Source organism: Temnothorax americanus, unplaced genomic scaffold (assembly GCF_048541705.1).
Source record: "Temnothorax americanus isolate GAGA-0224 unplaced genomic scaffold, ASM4854170v1 Scaffold62, whole genome shotgun sequence".
NCBI lineage: Eukaryota > Metazoa > Arthropoda > Insecta > Hymenoptera > Formicidae > Temnothorax > Temnothorax americanus.
Genome location: NW_027509769.1, coordinates 21,560 through 45,594, shown reverse-complemented (window position 1 = coordinate 45,594; position 24,035 = coordinate 21,560). Strand labels below are relative to the sequence as shown.

General features: G+C 36.8%; 1 long non-coding RNA gene across 3 annotated transcripts; it reads left to right on the top strand.

Moving 5' to 3' along the window:
- The first annotated feature begins 16,002 nt into the window (after positions 1-16,002).
- LOC143905482 (uncharacterized) lies at positions 16,003-18,472 on the top strand. Of its 3 annotated transcripts, none has more exons than XR_013259209.1 (4): positions 16,003-16,451; positions 16,626-17,359; positions 17,424-17,535; positions 17,624-18,472. It is a non-coding gene; the product is annotated as an uncharacterized LOC143905482 (long non-coding RNA). The 3 variants fall into 3 exon arrangements; XR_013259208.1 differs by having other exon boundaries at positions 16,003-16,853; positions 17,191-17,359; XR_013259207.1 differs by having other exon boundaries at positions 16,003-17,359.
- The last annotated feature ends 5,563 nt before the right edge of the window (positions 18,473-24,035 follow it).

The window sequence follows — 24,035 nt, the reverse complement described above, 5'->3', positions numbered from 1 at the left end:
TCAAACGGCTACAGTTATTTACGCCACTGTCGTTGGGGGTGGCGAGATCGAATAGCCAGTGAAAATGGCTCGGTTGAGCTTCCGTGTGGGGTAAACGGGAACCTGGCCGCTAACTTTATTCCCAACACGTGAGATTAACTCGACTCCGGAGCCGGTGCCTTGCACTTACGCTTCTCTATGCCCCATCCGCCTCTTAACCTTATTAAGCTCCTGAATCGGGTGAGTATCCTTTCGAGACCGTTCGAGAAATTGGGACGGCGGTGAGCCCGCTTCCGGAGATTCGTTAAGCCGAAACTACCTATGAGCGTCCACGAAATATAATCTCACCTTTTCTTTTTTCAGTTACTTCTCCGTCGCTATTCTGTCCGTCTATCGATATAGTCATCCATATATCGCTTATTTTCAACATATTGATATTTCTGTATATTATGCAGCGCACATGCTGATGCGAATATTTGGAATATAAACGAATACTTTTTGTACTAACAAAAGTATATGATATGTGTGACAAGACGGTCGGGATTAACGGGTGGAGGGCCGGGATCGATGGGATATGTGCGTGTATGTAGTTCTTTTTTCCAAGTACTCTCGCATAATGCATATAAAAGATCGTTGTAAAACGCGATGTTTTATGTTGACTTTTATGTTACTTTTTACGTCAAGCTCGACTTTGAACTACACGAAAAGTTAAGAAAGAAACTCGAAAGTAAAAGGAGGGAGATTTTTCTGATACGAACGTACAACATAAAATTATCCATATGATCAATTCATGAATGTGTCTAATAACGATTTATGCGTTATGAAATCTAATACTACATCCGATTTAGATTAGAAATAAGAATAGCACTTGAAAATAAGAAGACAGGTTATAGCACTATGCGTTATATAACATTACACGTATCCCCAATTCTAATAATATATATATCTTTTACATATATATTGCACATATAAAGAAAAAAGTTGAAAGTAGGATAAGAAAAATGTATAAAGTTCTTCTGTACATGACGGCGGCCTACTATTGGTGAAAAGCCAAGCGTTATGAAAGAAACATGACCACACATCGCGGTGGTTATATCTCAAAGTTTGATCTGCGGACGGACTGCCAATTTGCCGGTGCGGTCGATGCAGCCGATATCCAATGTCCGATCGTTACGATTAAAGATTCGCGATAATGCAATTAAGTGCCTGGCCAAAGACGCCTTTCTACCCTCGTACTTGGGATTTAAATAAAATCAATTTGCGCGAGCGTAGGCAAATGTTGACTCAAGGCATTTCAATGTGGCTGACTGCACGAGAGAGGGCGAGTGCTTTCCTGCCGCAAAACGGAGGGAAATTGTAGGTAGGAACGGTTCTGCCTGGCGTTTCGAGCCATTTGCAAACCAAATTGCCATTATTGATGGTAATAACCATACAGTCGAGACCACCTCTCTTCCGTATCTCTGTCTCGTTCTCCTCGTCTCCGATTTTTTGTCCCTTTCTTCTCCGGTCTGATCCTAGGCAATCCGCCGCGGCGTACTTGACTCATCGGCGATGTATCGACGGCTGAAATGTTAACTATAATCTTTTATGTCAATACAATCCCCGTCGAGCGTGGCTTTAACCCTTCTTCTATTTTTTTTGCGTTCAGCTTTCATTCTCGTTTTTGTTGGGCCGGTCTCTATCCGTCTCTTCGTTTGTACAGCAGATTTTTGATTTTCTACTTTCGCATGAACGAACTGCATGTTCGGCCCGCTCGAAAATCCGTATTATTGCATTAATTAACGTACTAATCGTCACGACGCGGCAACGCGACCAATATTCAACGTTATCACACGTTTCCATAAAACAGTTATCCCTTGGAAAGCCCGACGGGCATGGATCGTTAGTGATTAATGTATTATTAACGGTCCACGGAGAGAATTTTTTGTTATATTTTATCCTTAAATTCATTACATATACTTGGGACAATTTGGCAACCAAGGAACTTTTAAAATATACAAGACATTTTACAAACAACGTGATAAAAATCAACAAGCAGATTGGTAAATTTTGAAAAATTATTGAAATTTCCTGGATATATATTTATCAAATTAATCAAATATAATTTACATTTTAATGTAATAGAAAATTCTTGGTGGTACATGTTGTCCCACAACTACGTTTATAGGAAGTGAATGCAATAAAGTTTTTGTTTTAAGTGTAAAGGTATGGCTCAGGTGCGATCAGCAAGCTATTAAATTGCAATCTAAGTAGTCGCGCTATACCAACCGCGATAGTCAATGCGCTATCGACCCGACGTAATGCGGCCATTGACGAAATAACAGCAAAACTTGGTGACAATCGGATACTCGCGAGAGAAAGGACTCGCCCAATCTACTCGCTTACGCTCGCTGCTGCTTGTTCCGTGCGCCATTATCGTATATTCCGCACGGTATCGAACTTCCCCTGCAACCGACCGCACATGACAGTCACCGATATCTACGGTGGATGATACTAACGAAGCAGTATCGCACTCATAAAATGTTCCCCTCATGGCGGTTCTTTTTAACTGCGGAAATACGCGCGTTGTCGTATCAGTCCGATACCGACGAAACTCGAAAAAAAAAAAAAAGTAGAAAACGATCGCCGAATAGCCGAGCGCGCACGGAGTTACCTATTATTCCTGATTTTTTGTTGCGAGTGAAACGACATAAATGAGATAAATACGAATCGAATTTCATTTATGCATGCACGCACGCACACGCGTACCGCGATATTCCGACGTTGAAACTGCGGCAGCCTTTCTGCTCGTGATAAATGGGGCGCAAAATTTGCAGTGATGTAATAAATGTTAAGCGTTCGTGACGTTTGCACTTGTCTGGTATGTGTATGAGACATGATTTATATTCTATTTATTTCTCTTGAACTTTTTACTATATATATGAATTGCCGCAACGGCACGATAATACGCGAAAGTGTTTAAGCGCTGTCGAGAAAGTTTTTGATTTTTCAGATTTATTTATTACGAAGGGGGGTATATAGTGAAACAATCGTAATAAGAGTGAATAACTAATCTTCCACGCGTTTTTCGTTTGACGGCATACACTGAATTTAGAGCTTCAATGCGCACATTCTTTGATCTTAAACATATGGATTATCTGCTTACATGGCAAATTCACGAGATAAATTCTTTGATGTTATTGTAAGACTTGTGTGATAAGTCGGAATAATTCTTTCACGTGTAATTTATTACTGACGGAATCTCGCTACCCATTTTTATGGCCGGCTTCAGGTGGTTAGCGGAAATATCGAAGGAGGTCGGAAAACCCAGGAAACTTTTCATTCCGATTTCTACTGGAACACGGTACGCGTACCGCTTTCCGGCCTCATAAATCCTGCCAACTTTTGCTTCGCAACATCGCCAGTGTTACACAGTGGTGAAATACCTACTCTCAAACCATAGAAATCGTCGACGTATATACACACCCGTGTAACCCCATTTACTCGAGTACCTTGCTTCAGGTGCTTTTCAAATTAACACCTTTTTCCGTTAATATTGTTGAGCTTATATACCTGAAATTTTCTACGTATATTGTTATTTGTTGATTTTTGGAATATTCTCGTTAAATTTTCATAAACTGTAAGCGATGGAATAAAGAACTTTATAATTATAGCACTTCAATGCTAACTAGAGCTCTCTTTTCATTCGCATCAATTTTTTTAAACAGTTTTTTTGTAATTTTTTTTTCAAGTTATAAATATACTTTTATTCGCGGACGTTGTTACCAAGAAATTTCTGTTTACATCAATTGCGGGGCCTTTAGATGCCGCTGCACTTGGGTGTAACGTTTCTTGACGCGCTCATTCGTTCAGAGGAAATCTTTATTCAGTAAAGTTTCCCGAATCCTGGTAGCTGCAACGTAGCAGCGTGGCAGTATTTCACCGGACGAGCACTATTGTGCACTATTCCGACAAGTATCTTCATTCGTACGAGTGCGCTTTTGAGACGCGTTACAGAAAGAGAGGTCATAGAGAGGATGTATCTCTGAACGACGTCGATACTGATCCTTTGACGCGGGGGAGCCTTAAACGGCTGGCGAATAGAATCTGACGAAGCGGAGAAGAAACGACGTGCTGAAACAGAAGTCTATACGTTCGACGTCGCGGGATCAGTCGTTTGTAATTGTATACGTATGTGCGTCCGTGTAGCAGCCGACGTAACGTATCTTACCTATGGTCTGGCGTTATCGTGGTTGCGCAGCTTTCTTTATTCCACGGCTACGAATACCTAGTATCTGGTATGCAAATTTATCGCGAGAGCCGCATAAGTTTAGCATACATTTCTTGTTTTCGGGCGAGCTATAGAGAATTACGAGTATAGAAAGAGAGAGAGAGAAAAAGAGAATGGTAGGTAAACATGGAGAGAAAACAGAAAGGAAAGAGAACAGATACAAGCAACGGGACGGTGGAGTAGTAAAGAGCAAACGATAGGGACAGAACCACGTTACTTGAAGTGGTACGAACTCCTGTGCTTCTTTTTTTTTTGTTTCCAGTTTCCGCTTTACAACGACTCGTACCCGAACTGGCGACTGGGAGAAAGATACGTGACAGGAGGAGGACGAGGCCGAGAGTCGTGTATATCGTTCCTAGTTTTGTTTATAGTCTCTGCGCGAGGGTGGCTCATAGCGGCCAACGATGCGTTGAAACGGGTGGTCCGGACCGTGCCGGACTTTGCAAATAGGGATGCAACTGGCTTTCCTCTTCTTGTTCGTGAATCTTTGTGCGTGGATAACCTCGCCACAGGCCAGCGGTCATTTAAAGGGGGCGGTCATTTTAAGGTACCATTGTTATTGCCCTTTCTGTCGTGTCTCTCGAGATAACCCCTTTTTCCGTAAGTCACGCTAATACAAGTTCGTATAACCGAAAGGACGAGTTAGCCGCATTAATTCGATTGTTCTGAGAATGCGTTCCGATATGTAATTCAATTAAATTACAGTATATTTATACTATTACATGAAGATTGAATAAAGAATTTATAATAGTTTATGCTAGGCGGAAAATGAGTTGCAGATATTGCAGTATATGTTAAAGTATATTACATATATCGAAATATTTTTTTAAAGACATCAGGAATTGCGGTATTCAAATCAGGAAGATCGAGAAATCGCAAGCCACGATTCGTTATTAGATAATCCTCTTGACTCTGTCTTGCTTCTTTTTCTTCGGAAGATTAAGAGAACGGCACCGTTCGTTGTAATAAACCTCATTGAAAAATGAAGCGCCGTGGGGTATACTCACACGAGACACGCGCGCTCTTGTTCGATCGCCTCGCATGATCGCGGGCCGTAAATCAGGCTAGTGATTAAGGCACGCTTGTACATACACACCTACTGACAATCTAGCGATCAAGTGTGCACGGATGGAATTTTTGCTTGGATGAAGAAAGAGCTGGCGCCGCCGTCGTCGCGGCTGGGGATAGTTTACTTCCGATACTGACTACTTTCGGGGTTCGATACTTTATTCTTCATGTTAGTTACTTTTATCGATACTCAGAATATCGATACTCATATGTCGAAAATATTACATAGAATTTTTAGCTTTAGAAATACCTACACAATAGACTATACAATGTTCGATTACTTCTATTATATTCTTATTTTTCTTCTTAAGAAAGATGTCCAGATTTTTTAAAAGATTATAATAAATTCAATGGAAATTTAGAAACGTCTTGAGGAAATTAATATTGCACTATTTTAAGGTATTTATGTTAGACTATACAGATGAATATTTAGATTACTGTTTTTTGCTAGTTTTTTATATCACTTCAGAGACATCTAGTGTAAAGCTCTTTGCACAATAGGCGATAGCGATAGCGAAAACTATACCTTTGTTGGCAACTTTGTCGCTATCGTTATCGCTATCGCCTATTATGCAAGGGGCTTTACACATATCCATCAAGAATCTCATATAAGTGTTAAGTATCTGTAATAGAGTATTGGTTTTTCGACGTGAGTCTTTTTCTAAGTTTACAATGTTTTAAATTTGCGCTTCATTATTTCGCTAATTATCAACTTACCCAATTGTGCCAAAGAACGCGTTACTCATGCACATTCTACTAGACAGCGACGCCGTTTTACATGCTATGAAAAGACCATGAAAGACTCGCGCGATGCTCGAGGAGAAAAGGAGAAGTCGATTCATTGAGCGACTTACACTCACTGCTTTTACCGCATTTACACATGCATACGCGACTTCATTACTCGACTTTTCCCGCGCGACACTCCCGTCTAGCATCTGTTTCTTGATTAAACGAGAGCTTTGTCTTTTTCTTCGCTTTTTGCAGGATGTTGCATTGTGCGCATTCCTGGTCCCATGCTCCTTTTCTCTCCTCTTCACATTATCTTCACCTGAATAAATTGGTATTTCCGTGCGGTACTTACGTGCTTGCGTTTACGTACCTACGCACGTGGTTTTAACGAGAAGTGTAGCTTAATTGTTACATTTTTTAAGGAACGAGAAACGGAGATGATGAAAAGTCGACGTAAATGGAGAGTGTTGATTACGCCATGGCCCCTATTACGAACTTTGCACCGTTACACTTATATGTATCTTTGGAGTAATTTAATTGACGGGTGCGATATTTAATTTGTCTGGCTGATTAAGACACGAATTTGTCGTAAAAATTAATGAAATACATGGTATATATACGTTGACGTAGTGAAACTTAAATAATAAATTACTATAAAAATGTTATTCTAAAATATAGGTATGACTAATAAATATCTCAAATTATTCACAAATAGTGCATCAGTTGTTTCTTTCCTTATAATTTTTGCCGTATTTTCATATATAACTTTCTATATAACTTGCTCGTTTTACTTCCTGTGCGTAAAATATTTGTTTTTTGCTTCCTCATAGAGGAAGTTTTGTTTTCGTAAAAAAATTTGTTTTTAGTTGCTTTTGCCAATGTGTTCAGAATGTTTTAAAACGTCGAAAAATCGCTATTTTAAAAAACGGCGGGATGTGTGTATGTCTGTGCCAAATTTCCCGAAATTTCTATAACTCCAGAACTGATTAACCAAATCTTAACGAATTATATATGAAATAGGGGTAGAAAAGACTGAAGAATATAACAAAATTAAAAATAAACCGATCGATATCTTAAAATTTACAGAAGTTAAAGCTATTACAAATATTTTTCTAAAAATTAGGGACCTTTGATCACGTATAAAGCTGAGTCTAATCAACCAAATCTTAAAGAATTATATATGAAATATATATAGGGGTAGAAAAAAAAGACTGAAAAATATAATAAAATTAGAAATAGATCGATATCTCCAAATTTGCGGAAATTTTTTCTTCTTACATTATTTATCGACTTAATAATCGTACAAGGTTTTTACTTTAAAACAGCACACTATCGAATAAGTTTTTGACCGAAGGATTGTAGCCTGGAGCATAGGATATCAAGTGCCTTGTCCTGTTATTAAGAGGACAAGCGACCGTCTCGCATGTCGATCGACCATCGCGGCACAGCTGTCTGCGTCGCGGCGATACGGCCGATTCTCGTGATATCGTATTCCTTCCTCGACACGAATTGCGCAACAAAATTACCACTCGAAATTGGAATTATCCTAGAATTACCATCGCCCCTGGGGTGATTGTCTGTGTATCGATGTGTACGGAAGCGAAAGCAGTGCCTCCACTAACGGCCCTGCGGCACGCACAGGTTTTCGCGGACTTCCTCGTTCGTCGACGATCCGGGTCCGCCGAGTAAACGCCAAACGTTTTGTATTCAACGCGCCGCAACGGCCGTGTTCGCGTTTAGCCGCAGAAAGAAGCGAACAAGAAAACGTGTCGCACACACCGCAATGCAATTTTGGACAACGCGTGAAAGAGACCACCTAAGAAAATACGCGAATTAATATGGACGAGATAATTGTTACAAAATGTTACTGCTCATTTGTGGGACAATGCAACCGCGGGTACGATTATTCTTCATGCATCAAATTTTATTTATAAAAAATTGTTTATATATATTTTAAAAATGTAATAAATATGTAAAATATATATATATAAACATATTTTAAATTATATAATAAAATATATTATAAACTGGTCTTTATTAGGAATGACCGATATATTATAGAGTTCTTTTCAAGATTTAATTTCTTATCAACAATAAAATGTTACGAGACTGAACATCGTTATCCAATGATACATTTGCACGCATTTCACCTTTGCAAATTGTCAATAACATTACCTGAATTTTGTTTACTATTAAATTACGTGCAATCGATTTTGTTCATCGCTCTCTTTCAGCTTAATTTGTACGAATAAATTTTTCATAGTGTTTGAGCCACAACGCCCTCTCAATAGATATATTTGATCGTAAAAAATTCGTATTGGAATTGTGTAACAGAATAATAGCCGCTTAATGAATCTCCAATATCAGCATTTTGATTTCCATTGATTTCATAAAATTTCAATGAACGCCACTAATAGTTGTTAGTGATGTCATAATTATCCTCAATTGTAAAAGCACAAACGATTTTCTTTCTTCCTTTAGGTGTAATTAAATTTTCTTCACATTTGGATTCATAATGCAAAATTTATTTCGCATTACGAATCGAAATATATATGTGCATATAGATCCACGTATTGGCAATTCGTTCAAATAACAGAGCCTGTCACAATATATCGCTCACTTAAATATTGGTAACGACTATTCCCAAATCAATTTCGATTACAATATATACGAAACATCGGAAAATGAATGAGATCTCGTTTCCTGACCTTACCGGTACATCGATATCTTAGTTTACCATTCGTGGAATCCTCTATAGAAATCATCAGTGTGCGAAAGTAGAGAATTCTTCTCGAGAAAAATGCTCGACGCGCGATGACAATTTATATACGTAGCACCGAATCTATATAGTAACCGTGATGTTGAATTTGAATACAATACGAGTTTATTCGATATAATTTGACGTTCAACATGCGAAAAAGAGAGTATTGACATGGCTGCAAAATAGGAGATAAATAATTTATCAAGCGTAATCCTACTAAACATAATAAAAATCACTAATACCTCCTAGAGCCGTATTATAATTTTGAAACATTACACGCGATGAACAATTTAATATATAAATTTACTTCATGCAGCGATATTTTTGAATATTTCAATATTATAAAATTTGATAACAATAACGTCTATAATTACAATAAATATTAGTTTACAAAAATTTAACTCACCTTTTTTTTAGCTTTTAAAGTTGCATAGAAACTATAGCTTCAGATAGCTTCAAATATTATCAATTCACGTAAAGTTTAATTCGTACTTTTAGCAGTTTTATAGAGAAAAACTTGTAATATGGTGTTAATAAACAAAGCTTTGCAAATGTTATTTTAATTTTAAATGTATAGACAGGAGTACGAATTCAAAAATAGGAATTGAAAAATGCGAGACTGTGTTAATTTTTCTACTTTGTATTTTGTACAATATTATTTCGTAGTGGCCTCAAATTTGCAAATATGTTTTTAACACGTTTGCGAAAGAGAAAGAAAGATGAAGTAAAATAAACAACGAGAAAAACTGTAATAACGGTGGATATTAATTTGAGTATATTTAAAATTTAGCATTATTAAAATGAATATATGTGCACTATAATATACTAAAGTAAAATTTATTAATCCCTGCAGCTGCTTTAAGATTTTAATATAATATTTTTTAAATATTTTGAACTAGTTTTTTTGGTTTTTAGAGCTAGAGAGTACATCAATAAAATTTATTAAAAATTTTTTTTATTTCAATGACAGTAATTGGTCAAATAACGATATGTTTACAATCTGTACATCTGGGATAATTTCTCTCTTAGTAACGTCGGGTTGTTATATGTTATTACAGTAGAAAGAGTAATGGAATATCGAATTGCAAACGCAGTGAAAGTACAAGTACTTTGATTGCTAATAAAGCAGAAACTCTTAAAATAAAAATAACCGTCCAAAGTGAACTAACTGGATATAACTGAGAAATTATTCTGTGTATAATGGAGTTTTCTCGTATATCGAAAAAAGAAAGTAATATTAATTTATCTTCTAATTCGTTTTCTTTCTGATCTATATATATGTAATCAGCAATATTTTTATTTTATTTAAGTGAAATATAAAGTATAAATCTGTTTCTCGTCTTAATTGTGTATATACAATTCCGCACTTTGTTTGAAAGAAACAGATAAAATGTTTACATGGAAGTGAAAGGTCGAATGCCACGACGAACAGGAGAAAGAGGCGAAAGAGAAGAAGATTCAACCAATATAATTTTCCACGTTTTTTGTAAATGTCATTATCTGTGGTCATTATATGCTGTGGGACACAGACTGCATATTTTAACCGTATTTATAATCGATTGCAATTGACGTTAATTAACATTAATGGTGATGAGGTCTCGACCTCGTTTTCCCCTCTCGTCAACAGTTTATTTTCCTCACTCTTCTTCTTTTCTACTCCGATTTTACCTATGTGCCAGTCTTTCTTGCTAATTGCATTAAGCCGCGCTTCCCTTCTTTTTAATTCGATTTAATGGCTGATTTCACGATTACTTCGTCAAAGTTCGAGGGTAGTGTCGTTTAAACTAATTTCAAAATTTCATTGCAACACCGCGACTTATTGATTCGCACTTTCGTTACTTTTGTTCATTCATATAACTTGATGCCCTATATAATAATAATACATACTTGGATAATAAATCGGTTTTCAATACAATTTTAAAGTAAATATGCCGGCTAATGATTACGAATATCGCGTTTCTTCGCATTCGTCACTACGTGATAAAATACATTGGTATGACAGCGTGTGAAAAGAGACTCATTGTGCACGCCGTACGGCTATTGGCTTTACGAACTAATTAGCACATTCCTGTTAATTAAAATTGTACACCCGCAATGACGTACGCACGTTCTCGCTGACAGGCGGATAATGCTACCGGAACAAAGTTATCTGGATAGCCTCGCGCGTTTAATGGCTCATTGTTTAAGCCGACGATGTTGCCAGTTTCACTTTAAATTTTCAGTATGCATTTTTAAGCGAGATACACCGCGTGCTGTAACGCGAGCGATCGTCTTTTGTAACACGCTCGCTTCACTTTGTTAGATCATGTTATCTATCAAAAGAAAGCACCTAAGGAATTGCAATTTGCTGTAATGCGCCTCTCTTATCTCTTGCGACAAATTACGATAGAAACTGTTCCTCAAAATGTAATTAGCTTGTGATACGCAAGGTTCTGTTATCTAAAGTAAGCTTAAATAACAAACTTGCTGAAATACCGCTTTGCAACGATTACTTCCATTAAATCCAGGAATCAGGCGTTCCGAAAGACTGCGCAGTTTTTAATTACAATAGATGTATATTTTACAGTAATTTTACTTCAACACACATCTATTTCTGACGTCATTGAAAAGCGTGAATATCGTTTTTCGCAAATACATTTGGCTCTCACGGCCGATACCCTCGGCATTTAATGGCATTTCGAGAGGACGAGTAAGTGAAGTACCTTTGGCGCGATTGCCTTTAACTGGAATTACTTTATTGGTGGTTTCAGCCGCGAGCTACAATTGAGAACGGACGAACATACGAACGCGAGAGCTAACCTGCCCCCTCCCTTCCCCACCCCCATCGAATTCTCTCGTAGACGTCAATTCAGACCATCCCTTTTTCCTGAAAATTCAATTAAAATAGACCGTTTGGCCGTAGAGATTGGCCGAGTAGGGGTGAATCGAATGAGAATAGACGATTTATCTGCTGGTTTAGGCGCCCGTCTTCTCCGTTTAGATGAAACATCTATGTATAGTAAAAGTCTGAATTTCCTCGTGACATTATAATCGTATTTCTAGCATATCATTAATCGATTAAAAGTAACAATTAATTGTTGGACATATTAAAACAAATTAATTTTAGTTTTTCTCATGATATTGATACTTTAAAATATTTGGTAAGAGTCTACTCTCCAAACCGCATTGACTTTCGGTAAAAATACGAAAATTCTTTTGATAGAGATCCAAGGAAAGAAGGAGAAGGGTTCAAGACGCAAACCTTGTAGAAACTTTCAGAACACGAAACGAAAATTGCGCGGCGGCTGAAACGTCTACGGCGCGCAGGCTGAAAGCTCTCCCCGAGATAACTCATCCCGCTTCGCCTTGCCTTTCGTCCGCCTGTCCTTAACCATCCTTTACGCCTGATCGAACTCACCGCTTGCTCTCGAACTCCGAGAATGAGTCCGCGAACTCGGAATCAGATATCTCGTTGCGTTACGCACTTGACTGACGGCCTTCCTCTCGCAGCCTTGCGAGAACACCTTTTTCCTTTTTCCCCCGCTCTCTCAGTGCTCTCCGTTTATGCGATTATCCACTTTGTGAGTTCTCCCGGGCAGAGAAAACCCACCATTCCAGTGCCGTCGGTGCGAAAAGTTATAGCTGCATGGGAATTATTTCGTCGGTTGTATTTTTGACGGAAGTTCTCGTCTCGCGGACAAGTCCCGGCGAGGGACGGACGTGAATTTCCGGACGCGGATAAATGTGTTCGTTCGCGAGGAGATATAGCAGGTACGGAATTAACGGGAATAATGACGTACGCTAATTCGCTACTAGTTTAATGCCCTCGCGTGACATATGAATATTGATACTACGATCGTATATCATGTTTGCGGATGACAACGATATGAGGCGCGTGTAATTAATAAATATATTAATTATCTCATGTTATTATCGAAACAAAGCAATACATTGCGCTCAAGATCAATTTGTATTTTTTTTTTTAATAACAATAACGTTGAAGCAAAAACGCATATCGCAAAATCAATTTCCGAAGCTCGTTTATTTCGTTTATGAAATTTTTCGAAAACGACCGTTTGTTCTAACGGCTCTCTACAGAGAGAGCCATGGATATATATTCGATTTAAAAGTAATGAAATACTTTTTTATGTAAATTTGGAGATAGTCTTTTCAGCGATAGTGTTAAATATTATTTAACAGCTTTGTATTTTATTTTGTCATTAAGGAATATTCCAGCGTGACAATATAATAAACCGATTGACCGATTTTTTCGCATCGCGCTCTTTGATTATAAAAATTGAAAGCCCGTCGACAAGCGACTTGCTTTTCTAAGGCATCTTATAGTCATCCGCCGCGACAAGGCGCTTAATAAGAAGAGAATCGTGAGGAAGTTGCCATTACCTCTTTCCGAAAATGTTGTTCCAAGCGTGTGATATCGCATCGGCCAGTGTCTCCGCGAGCGAGATAAATGAGCCAATTTTCTAAGGCTTAAGTTAGAGACAATATTGCAGGGCAGGCCGTACGCTTTGCCGCCTCCACGCTTTAAATCCGACAAGACAAGATAGGATAGGAGACAGAGAGGGGCTGAACTTTTCGTCTTCTTGGACGCGCAGTAACGTTTAACGTGCCTCTTCTAATGCGGATCTCTTTATCCACGGGATGTGCATACCGCGTTGCGGCAGCGTGCATCGTACGTTTTACCGAGTATACACTCTCATCCTGTGCGGATGAAGCGTAGAGCCGCCTCGAGGGAATGGGGATGAAGAGCGTGGGATAATATTATGGTTTCATTGGTGTACCTGAGTCGCGTTACGTTCGCGCGCACGTCTCTCTCTCTGTTTCTCTCTCTCTCTCTCTCTCTCTCTCTCTCTCTCTCTCTCTCTGCTCTACTCCGCCAATTTGTCTAGTTTGCACTCTCGAGGATCTTTATTTCAGATTTATTCGCCACTTGAGACCTGTACGCTGGGTCAACGTTTTACGAGATGTTGCACGACAATGACGGTCGCTTCCGTTGACCGAAAGTAAACGCGATGTAAACGTTATCGATTCATGTGCATACGATGCAATGAAATTTTCGATGAAAAATTCAATGCACACATTTGATATTTAAATGACAGATAATAAATAAATGCCTGTGAAAACATTATTTGAGAAAGAGATTTGTGTAAGTAATAATTGATAGCCCGACTCTAACAAGGAAAATGTTGAAGTTGGAGGCAATGACAGCTGGCTTTCATCGACGCATAATTATTACCGCTGCGCTTTCAAGATCGTAGAAGTGCGCTGTGTATCCAGATCCGTGTATCTAGAGCTCGCATTTATCAAAGATGTGACGTTTCAACTGTACAGATTAAATGGGGCTAGATGTTACATCTTTGATAAATGTGTGTTCGGAATACGAGCCACTGTCACAGGTTGACCAGATTGCATCCCGGAGGATTTATTCGCGATCATATAGCATTGGCACAAAATCGCTGACGAAATAAAGGAAAACAAGATAACTGCGACATTCGACGAACTTGCTTCGTGATAGTTTACCAATATGATAAATTCGAGTTTGAGGCGACAGATCTTAAATTATAACGAATAAAATTGCATAGAGATCGTGAGAGAAATCTAACTTTTATCTCTATAAAGATACAATTAAAAGTTCGCATTATATATAAATATAAAGAAATAAAATAAAAGTTAGCTTTTTAATATTTGAATATTACACGTAAAACAAAATCATATCTTCATGCGCGAAACGCGAAGTATCCAAAGTGAAATGTGCACGGACGATTTTGCCATTTGACACAAATGACATGACGTATGGCGGGCACGAGACGTATACCATATATATTTTTAACGGAATTAAATGGCGCGCCCGGCGATTTATCGGCGATAAATGATCGGAGTGCGCCAGTTGAGGATTTACGCGTAATCCGCTTCGTTCCGCGAAACGGACATCTCCCCTAACGGCCGCCGGACCTTCCTCCTGTCCGGCGATTGCCGAAACGCTTTCTCTTTCAGCGATCCGATTTCGCCGGCTATCCCGGAAACGTCTCTTTCCACTTCGTCCTTACGTGATTGCGCAGGGATGAACGAGATGAAGAGCGTCGGATAATATTATGGTTTCATCGCGAGGCACCCGAGTCACGTTACCCAAGGTGTTTCTCAGTCCGCAGGTGCGCCGCGTTTTGTTCCGCCACTCGGTCAGATTGCACCTTCAAGGATTTATCCGGGATCCGATTCCAACTCCATCGCGAGGATATATTCCATCTCCATGGTTATTTCGCTTCGACTTTAGCCACACGTCTCGCGGCGTATTCGCTCGCGTGATGCTCGCAAATAATCTCTTCTTTTAAAAATACGAATGGTCTTTCGTGCGGCTAAACACAAAAAATGTAGAGAGAGAAAGAGAAAGAGAAAAACAACAATGGCAATCGAAGAAAGAACTTTATCGATGTTTGCGAACTTTATCTCTGTAGGCATTAGCCAAGACTCGACGTATCGCTTTGGCATTGAGAGCACTTCCGATATCGGATCGGTGCAGATCTTTGCGCTATTTTACGCTTCTGATGTTCTCATATCTCATCGTGTACACGGTGAGTACACAACACATAGTATGCACATATTATCAAACGCCTCTCTTCCTCCCTTCTATACTGCAGACTCACGGACGAGGAGTTAGGTAGTGTTATGGTTTCGCTGAATCACTCGAGTCACGTTACCAGCTGCTTCCGGAACCGCGGGGAGCTTTGTTTCACGCGGCTTCGTAGGATTACGCCCTCAAGGGCTTATCTCGTTGATCCACTTCTTCCTTTTGCCGCCTGGAGATATTCCCTCCTTATTCCTTCGATAATTCTTTTCGCTTTTTTTTTATATCTTTGCGTTCCCGCTTTCCATCTCTCCGTATCTTATACACCGTTCGACTTTATTCGCACCGCGAATGACTTCGCGGTATCCGTCGCGAATTAGACTCTCGGCTCGTTTATATTACACTTTACAGCGAATGCTGATTCGCGCTGGCTCAAGATGCGGTTCACTTTTCATACCTCGAAAAACGTGACTGGTGTGTTCGCCAATGAAATGCAGATTCATTATAGAGAAAAAGATGTAAGTCGATGAGTAGTAAAATTAATGTGCCGTTACAAAAATTTACAATAGCTCAGATTTAAACGCAATAGATATAGTCAAATGTGGTAAAACAAAAGCAGAAAATCTTCTACTTTTCTACACCCAGAGAAATGATTTATTACATTCAAATAAATAAGTACATTAGAACATTATTTATTTGAATATAATATAATTTTATTTGTGCGAACAAAATTTTTATTAGATTGTGACTATGAGAGCTACTTGGTGCAACTAAATAATTTTATTTATGTATAGCTGTGCCATATAAAGAAATATTCTTTTGGTCTGAATAAACGCAATATTCAAAATTAAAAATGTAAATAAATATTTCTTTTGGTCAAATAAATAAAATTAAGTTGCGCTTGCTAATAGATGTAGCTGGCTGCGTCGCGCGCGCCCGTCACTTATTTTGTTTCTCGTCCTGTATAGACGTGTGCAGTGTGCAGTGCGTTTTGTCGAAAATTATTGTAACAATGAAGATGGATCATGAGATGGTGACATTCTTACAAAATTCAGGCTTGGAGAGCTACATAGAAATTTTCACAAGTAAGTATATTCTAAATTCTAAAATGCACGAAACTTATATATGTGAGATGTGACGAATGACCGGCGCCCTATTATCACCTTTCACTAAGAATAACTTTTACAGTTATTCTATCATAATGGATTATTAATCGTTTATAGTAAAAAATGTATGTCGGTCCTTCTTCTTTCGCTTAGGGCCAATTTCTTCACCGTTGGATAACTCTATCCTTTGGTTAACCTCACTCTTCACAATCGCAAGTGTGGCTTAAAAGCTATACAGAACCATGGACAGAAGTATTGGAACGCTGGGCGAAAACAGCACCAAATCGGATTGCCCAGTTTACCAAGCGCAAAGATCTCTCAATAATTACTATTCTGACGGAATGGCCATTATTCAAACATCCAGTAGGATACTGCTCTTTGGTATGATATTCTCCAAATATATTTTGCATACTTTATTGACATAAGATGGATAGAATTTACAAAAAAAATTGAAAAATTGAATGAGATGAAGCGAGAGAAATAATTATGGCGAATTAAAGTAAATTTTCAGTAAATCTAAAGTTGTTGAGATAAAACGCATTCTACTGAAATAAAACATATAAATAAGGTTTGGAATTTACTATACATTTAACTTGAACAAATAAACTGTATTGCATTCGACTAAATGGATAATTAAATTTTGAAATATTTGTATGATTTGTAAAATGTTGTCATTGTGTTGTAAAATTGCGTTCTTCAAATGATCCTTTCTTTACAGATTTCGATTGATTTCACTGTTCTGTTTCCGGAGAAAGGACTCAATCTTCTGAACGGCTGGCCTAGCTGCAGAGATAAGCTCATTGATATTATAAGAGAGCGTTCAAATAAAGACAAGCACTCGATTGCACACCAGATTCTGAATACCCTTCCTTCAGTGATATCAGAAGGTAATTAATACATTGTGTACAATAATATTTTTTTACATAAATTACGTAATGGCTTATGTACCAGATGGCAAAAACATTATTGCAATGTACTTGTTACGATAATCCGAGAAAAGGGTAAAGGATCGTGGAAACCAACAATAGCAGAAGCTCAAGAAACGTTTGTTCTATACGTCAAAGTAAGTATAACATTATCAATTAATAAACAATTGTTTATTTTAATAATATCAGATAGATTCTAATATTATCAATTTCTTGCCTTTTAAGGATTCCGTAAGCAAGCAAATCTTTCTGGAACAGAGGAAAAAGAAATATGAAAAACTCATGCGACCGATTCAACCGTGTGTGATCATAGTAGGAGAAACATTACAGACGGCGAAGGATTTCTACGTATGATTCGAGAACGTAGAGTACAAACTGAGTAGCGTATTAGGAGCAGTAGATACGTGTTTCAAAGTCATACACGTTATGAACCTATAGTATATCCACCCGAAGCGTATAATACATGGATGTTTATTCAGAGGTATTTTTACAAAATATATTTACAAAAGGAAAAAGTGCCAACGTGTGTTACAAGTCTTATCAGCGAGCTTTAATGCGACACTACAAGTGTATACGCAATTTTGACTATATTTTTTATCAAGGGCGTGGATATACATTAAATGCCAGTACAAAGTCTTAAGATTATATAACTTTATCGACGATAAAGGCTCGTGTTAACCTGTTAAGAATAAGTACATTAGAATTTTCAAGAAAATAAATAGCTCTTATAAACTTGTTTAGTTTAAAACAACACTCGAACATTATTAATTTGAGGGACTTTCTAGTATGTATATAAATATATTATACGTTTTTAAGCATTTTTATTTTATGTTTTTGTGCTTCGACGTAGTAGTTGAGACCGTGAATAACCTTTTTCCTATATTTTTTTACGCAGAATTCACTGTTGAATGAGAATCTCATGTGTGTGACTTTTTCTAATAATATTTTACATATTTTATAAAATAAAACTAAAATGATTTTTTAAACAATAAACAGGTTGCGAATTATCGTATAAAGCAATATTTAAAAAATGTACTTTTGCGCATTTAAAGACCGTTACAATTATTGCCAAGATTGCATACTTTTATACCATATATACATATATTATGTATATTTTATACTTTGTTTATTTAAAAAATTGTATTTTTTTTTAGTTTTAATTAAAATAAACAAATTTTAAGCAATTTTATGATTTATTTAATTTTTGCATAAAATCAGAAAGCAATAGGCCTATATATATATATATATATATATATATATATATATATAAATCAAATATATATTTTATTTAAAAATATATTTTATTTAAAGAAATATTGTTGCTACAAATAAATATTTTATTAGATACTAAGAAAGTCATTAAGTTGACATTAAATATGTGAACTTAGTATCTAATAAAATATTTATTTATAGCAACAAACATGTAGCCAAATAAATAAATAAGCTTGAAATTAATAAAATGCTATTAGGCCGATATATAAATAAAAGAATTTATTAGTCTGAACAAAATTTTATTTGTTCTGAATAAATCTTTTCTCTGGGTGTAAAATGTCAAACGGAGCGACTTTATAAATATAATATGGTATAAACATTAAACATACATTTAAAAGATATAATAGTAAATTTTTGTAAATAGTATACCTATAATAATTGTGTGAGATATATTAGCTATCACATATAATTTCGATATTATCAGATAAAATAATAATATATGTTGCTTTGATTTATAATTGCTTCTTTCTTTATGAGGGAATATTGTAGATTGATCGGTAAGCATGAATAAAACAATTTATGTATACGGGTTTTGAGATGTAAAATAATAATTAACCGTTTACGACTGGCTATTACCTCGCCAGTCATTAGGAATTTTAAAGCGTATGCCCGATACCTCGTAACGATATAACACGTGTCACGATAGCATGCGGGAACGCCAGGAATTTCTGAATATGTACATAATGAGCACTTCTTCTCCCGAGCGCGCGCGTCTTCTTAACATTCCACAAGTCTGTTTTACGAGCCGCGGTTACTGGCGGAGTTTTTTCAGAATTGTCAAGTTCGTTCACGTAGAACTCGATTTATTTCTCCCGTGTAATCGAGTCGCGGCTGCTACGCGCATGTAAAAGACGAACGCGCGGGGGCCCGCTGATGGTGGAGGAAGCGTTCCGCTGAGGTAACGGGAGAGCACGCGCAGGAGCGCCAAGGTAGACCGAGATTGGACGTATGTCTATGCGTACGTGTTCGTTTCTCTTTATGAAAGGCAAGTAGCTAAACCGCTTTCGATTTGTAATCCGGACAGAGACGCATTCGCGTCTAGATTTACAGACGGCGTACGTTCCAGGCAGCGTATGAGGAAAGGAGAGGAAGAAAGAGAAAAAGGTTTTTCCTCTCGCTCTCTGATAAAGAACGAAAAGAACAACTAGAGAGAGAAAGAGGAGGAGAGAACGCGGGAAAGGGGAAGAGGGATGAGAACGAATCGCCGCGGTATTCCGATTCAAAGGAGCAATAACGGGTGAATCCGATCTGCTTTCCAGCTTCCCCCTTGGTCGGTGGTGTTTCCGACCACCCTCTTTGCCACCGTCAACCACGTCGCTATCCTGCATGCTTATCGGGTGAAATATCGGCCGGGGTGTATGTACCAGACGTATACGGATAACAAATTCTGCGTCTACACACCTCGTTACGCGGAGCGTTTCTCTGCGTATCCGACTGTAATCCGTCGCGCGTAACGCAGCATCGTTACTCCGTCCTTTTCGCCGCCGCTCTCATCGTCGTTTTGCGCGGTTGTGTCCACGTTTGTTTAACGCACACGTTTGCCGGCTCTTGCTTGTAGATACGCAAATTAAAATTTTGAAATCCCTCGTTGCGATCCAGCGAACCGCGTCGAGAGATGCATAGACGCAAAGTGACGCTCGCGACGCGAGTGAGAACCGACGTGATGCCACAACAGCCTTTCAATTTTCGAATGGCAATGCATATTATTGTACAGAACGTATCGTAAGATGTAGATATCAATGGTCAAATTGTATTCATTTATTTGACAAAATCTTATCCTTTAGCATTAAGTATTACAATAATCAAATGTCAAATCAAGTTTCTACGGTTTTGAAAAATAAGTTTTCAATATTTAATAATATTCTTAAATTTTTTTATTTTTTATTTAAAACTTTTAACGTTAAATAGCTTCATAATTTTATATCTTATATTTAGGAAAAGAATTCGTGTCCCGTGAGATTAATATTTCCGACCTAATGATATTATTAATAAGGCATATATATTACTGATACACACTTTCCCGAAATTTATCGAATATATAAATATTAATATTCATGAATATGAAACACGATAATAATAAATAATGATTATTTATTCAACCCCAGGTTTTATCACGCGTTGCCTGAAATTCGATTATTCTTAATTTCAGAATTCAGTACGTTTCAATCGTTATTGAACTGTTTCTCTGTATATTCGTAAATTCGAATATACGTGAAATCTTTTTCCAAAGCATTCTCGTTCTTCGATTAGCGCTGGAACATTTTTTAACTCGCCTTTTTTAATTCTGTAAAATTGCGTTTTTATCCAGTGATAAAAATAGCAAATGTAAAATTCTGAATAATTTAGAATGAAACAAGCATGGTTCTTGTATGTCGTATTTCGTATCGAAATTTAACGCATTTTACTGGTTTAGCAATAAATGGTAATAAATGCAATCATCGGCTTCCAATATATCCGCTCCCAATTTTGTTCGAGTCGATTCATTATGCTTTCAGTAATTATCGAAATGTTTTTGCTCCTGACAAAAAATTGTCATTCTATTTGGCCGATCAATTCATTGTCTTAAAATGTCACAAAAGTTTATATTTATTATGTCTCAATTTTAAAACTTGATTAAATTCAATTTAAGAATTTTATGAGAATTTAGACAGCAAGTAGACATTAAAAAATACAATTTATTGTTTTTGAAATTTGACAAAATTACCTAACAATTGCAAGCCGACAGATGTAGTATTCGCGCAGAGCAAATTGGGGTTCAACAGTTTCCTGTCCAACGGGAAGAGACCTGTTTCCTATTCTGAGATATCGTGGCAGTTTTATAGTCGGAACTTCCCACGTACGAAATAACGTTTTGTACGAAGAACGTGCCGGAACTCAGCATTGCGATATCAAACGGCATCACAATTCAGTGTCGGACAGAACATCGGTGCTCTCCTACGATTGTAACCTATTTCAACTGGGCAACGTAGATCCACCGATCCTCTATATCACGACTCGATCCGAACACGTAATCGTTTGCGATTTGTAGCAGCTGCGCTGTAAATGACTTCTCTTTTGTCGCGTACAGAATTGTATGTAAAAGACGGGCATTTTTAAAGGTTGTTTTTACTAGATTGTCTATACAATGCGTATCACTGCGTATGATGGTTTTTTCCTCTAAAGGAAGAGAACAGAAAACACAAATCTATTTGTTTATTTTTCTATTGTTATTCTGTAGTTTTATGCATTGATATGTATATTATCGTTTCTCCTCAGAGCTACAGCAAATTGAAATTCAAAAAATAAAAAGAATTGTAGGAAAAAGTTGAAAAATTAACAGATCAATCGGAAGATAAAAGCCATTAAAATATTGTCTTTTCATAAAGTTTTACTCAGATATTTAAATACATTCGATAAATAGAAAAATTTAAGTGGAGTACATCAATTCTTTTAAAAGCATATGATCAAATTAATCGTCCAAAATTTAAAAAAATGCATTGTTATAAATATTATAAATACGATTATTTCATTAACAATTATGTGTTAAATTATGCATGATTTATAAATAATAACGATTATAAACATGCAAAAATTGTTTCCACGCGACAATGCTGAAATTAAATGCACATCATCATTGATTTGTGTTTAAATTTAAATGCAACAATGATTTCATGCTCGTATTATTGAAACGCGTGCGATTTTTCGTGTATTATGCATAAACTTAGTGAGCTTTTGCGCAAAGCTGCGTACTCCATTCATGAATTACGAAATAGCATACGCAACGCTACCAATCGTCGATACGGCCATGTCTACCGGAGAATATATCCAGCATCCCTCGATGCCGGCCTCGATATTAGGCTATATTTCGTCGATGCAGGTAGTGGTTGGCCCGAGTCAATTTAATCGAGGTGCTACGTGTAGGTATATGTACTAACGGTCTATCTCCTGAGTAAACCCGCATCCAATAGGTACGCTTGTTTCCTATTTTCTATGGCGAATGCGTTGAAATTGAAAATCGCGCTACGATGAAGCCGACGATTTGCTGATGACTCTTTCAGAAAAACTTTATTGTTTTTTGGTGTTTGATAACATATATATTTTTTAATATTCGCCGCGTTGCATCGCTATATTTAACATATTAAATTATGATACAAGGTCGTCCTAGCATAGAAATTATTCTTGTTTTATTTTATAAATTAAGAGATATCTTTCTTTTTCTTCATTATATGTATATATCATCTCTCTTTGACATATATGTATATGTTAATTTTTTTAAATTTATTTTTAACAAGATAGTACTATTATTGAATTAAAAATCCCCATGTTTTTTGACAAGTATTGTCACGAAATTATTATTTTTGCTTTGTGTTTTATGGGAGTACATATGACGTGATATTATATTTGAATATCAACTAAAATTTTCTTATTTAAAAAAATAGTTACATATAAGATATGGCCGGAAAAAAATCGATCGTTAATTGAACGTTAATCATGCAGAACGATTTTTGGCGGAAAGGGTTTGGGACGAGTTTAAGCGATTCGTGATTGTCGTTTGTTACCTTCGATCTTTTTACGCCATCTGACAGAGGAAAAGCTCGCGATGAAGAAAGATCGTTCTAGACTTTGGCAACTCCTTCGAAGACTTTCTTAATTACGAGCGGGACGCGATAAGATTGGGACGGGGAAAAGAGGTTGGACGCAAGACTTTCATCTAAACGAGGAAAGTATCGATTCCTACTTCCACGAAAGGGAAAATCTGAAAACTTTTATCTTAATTGTCATAGCTCCGTTAAAGTCTATTGTTCTATCGTTTTCGTCTCTACTCTCTGTCTCTCGTTTGACTCACCATTGCTCGATTAATCCACGATTCTTTTTTAAGATTTTTCGAATGGATGCAACCCGTTAAAATGTTTATAATTTTTCGCATGATAATTTTTATTTACTTAGAGTAGTTCAAAAATAAATCTACAAATTAGTTACCAATTTAAGATTACTTTAGCTAATATACCGTAGAACACACAGTATTTAATTAAATTCAAAATTATGAATTATATATTCAAAGTTTAGTGTAACTAAATGCGTTATCTTTAACATAGCAATAAGAAAATTGCATCTTAATGATTAATTGCCTGATGTTAACTTTAAGAATATCACATTTCTTGTAATTGCATAAAATATCGAGCCTTGTTATTGAAGAAAATATTTCTTACTCGCAGCTATTTTTTACAAATGATAAATATACAATAAATAAATTATAACGGAAAAAATATTGTAAGAGATTTTATTAATACTTACGTATATAAAATAAATATTATGGAATATGCGTAGTATATCATGCTATGGTACGAACATATTCGCATATTACATCCATTTAGAAATTCGCATC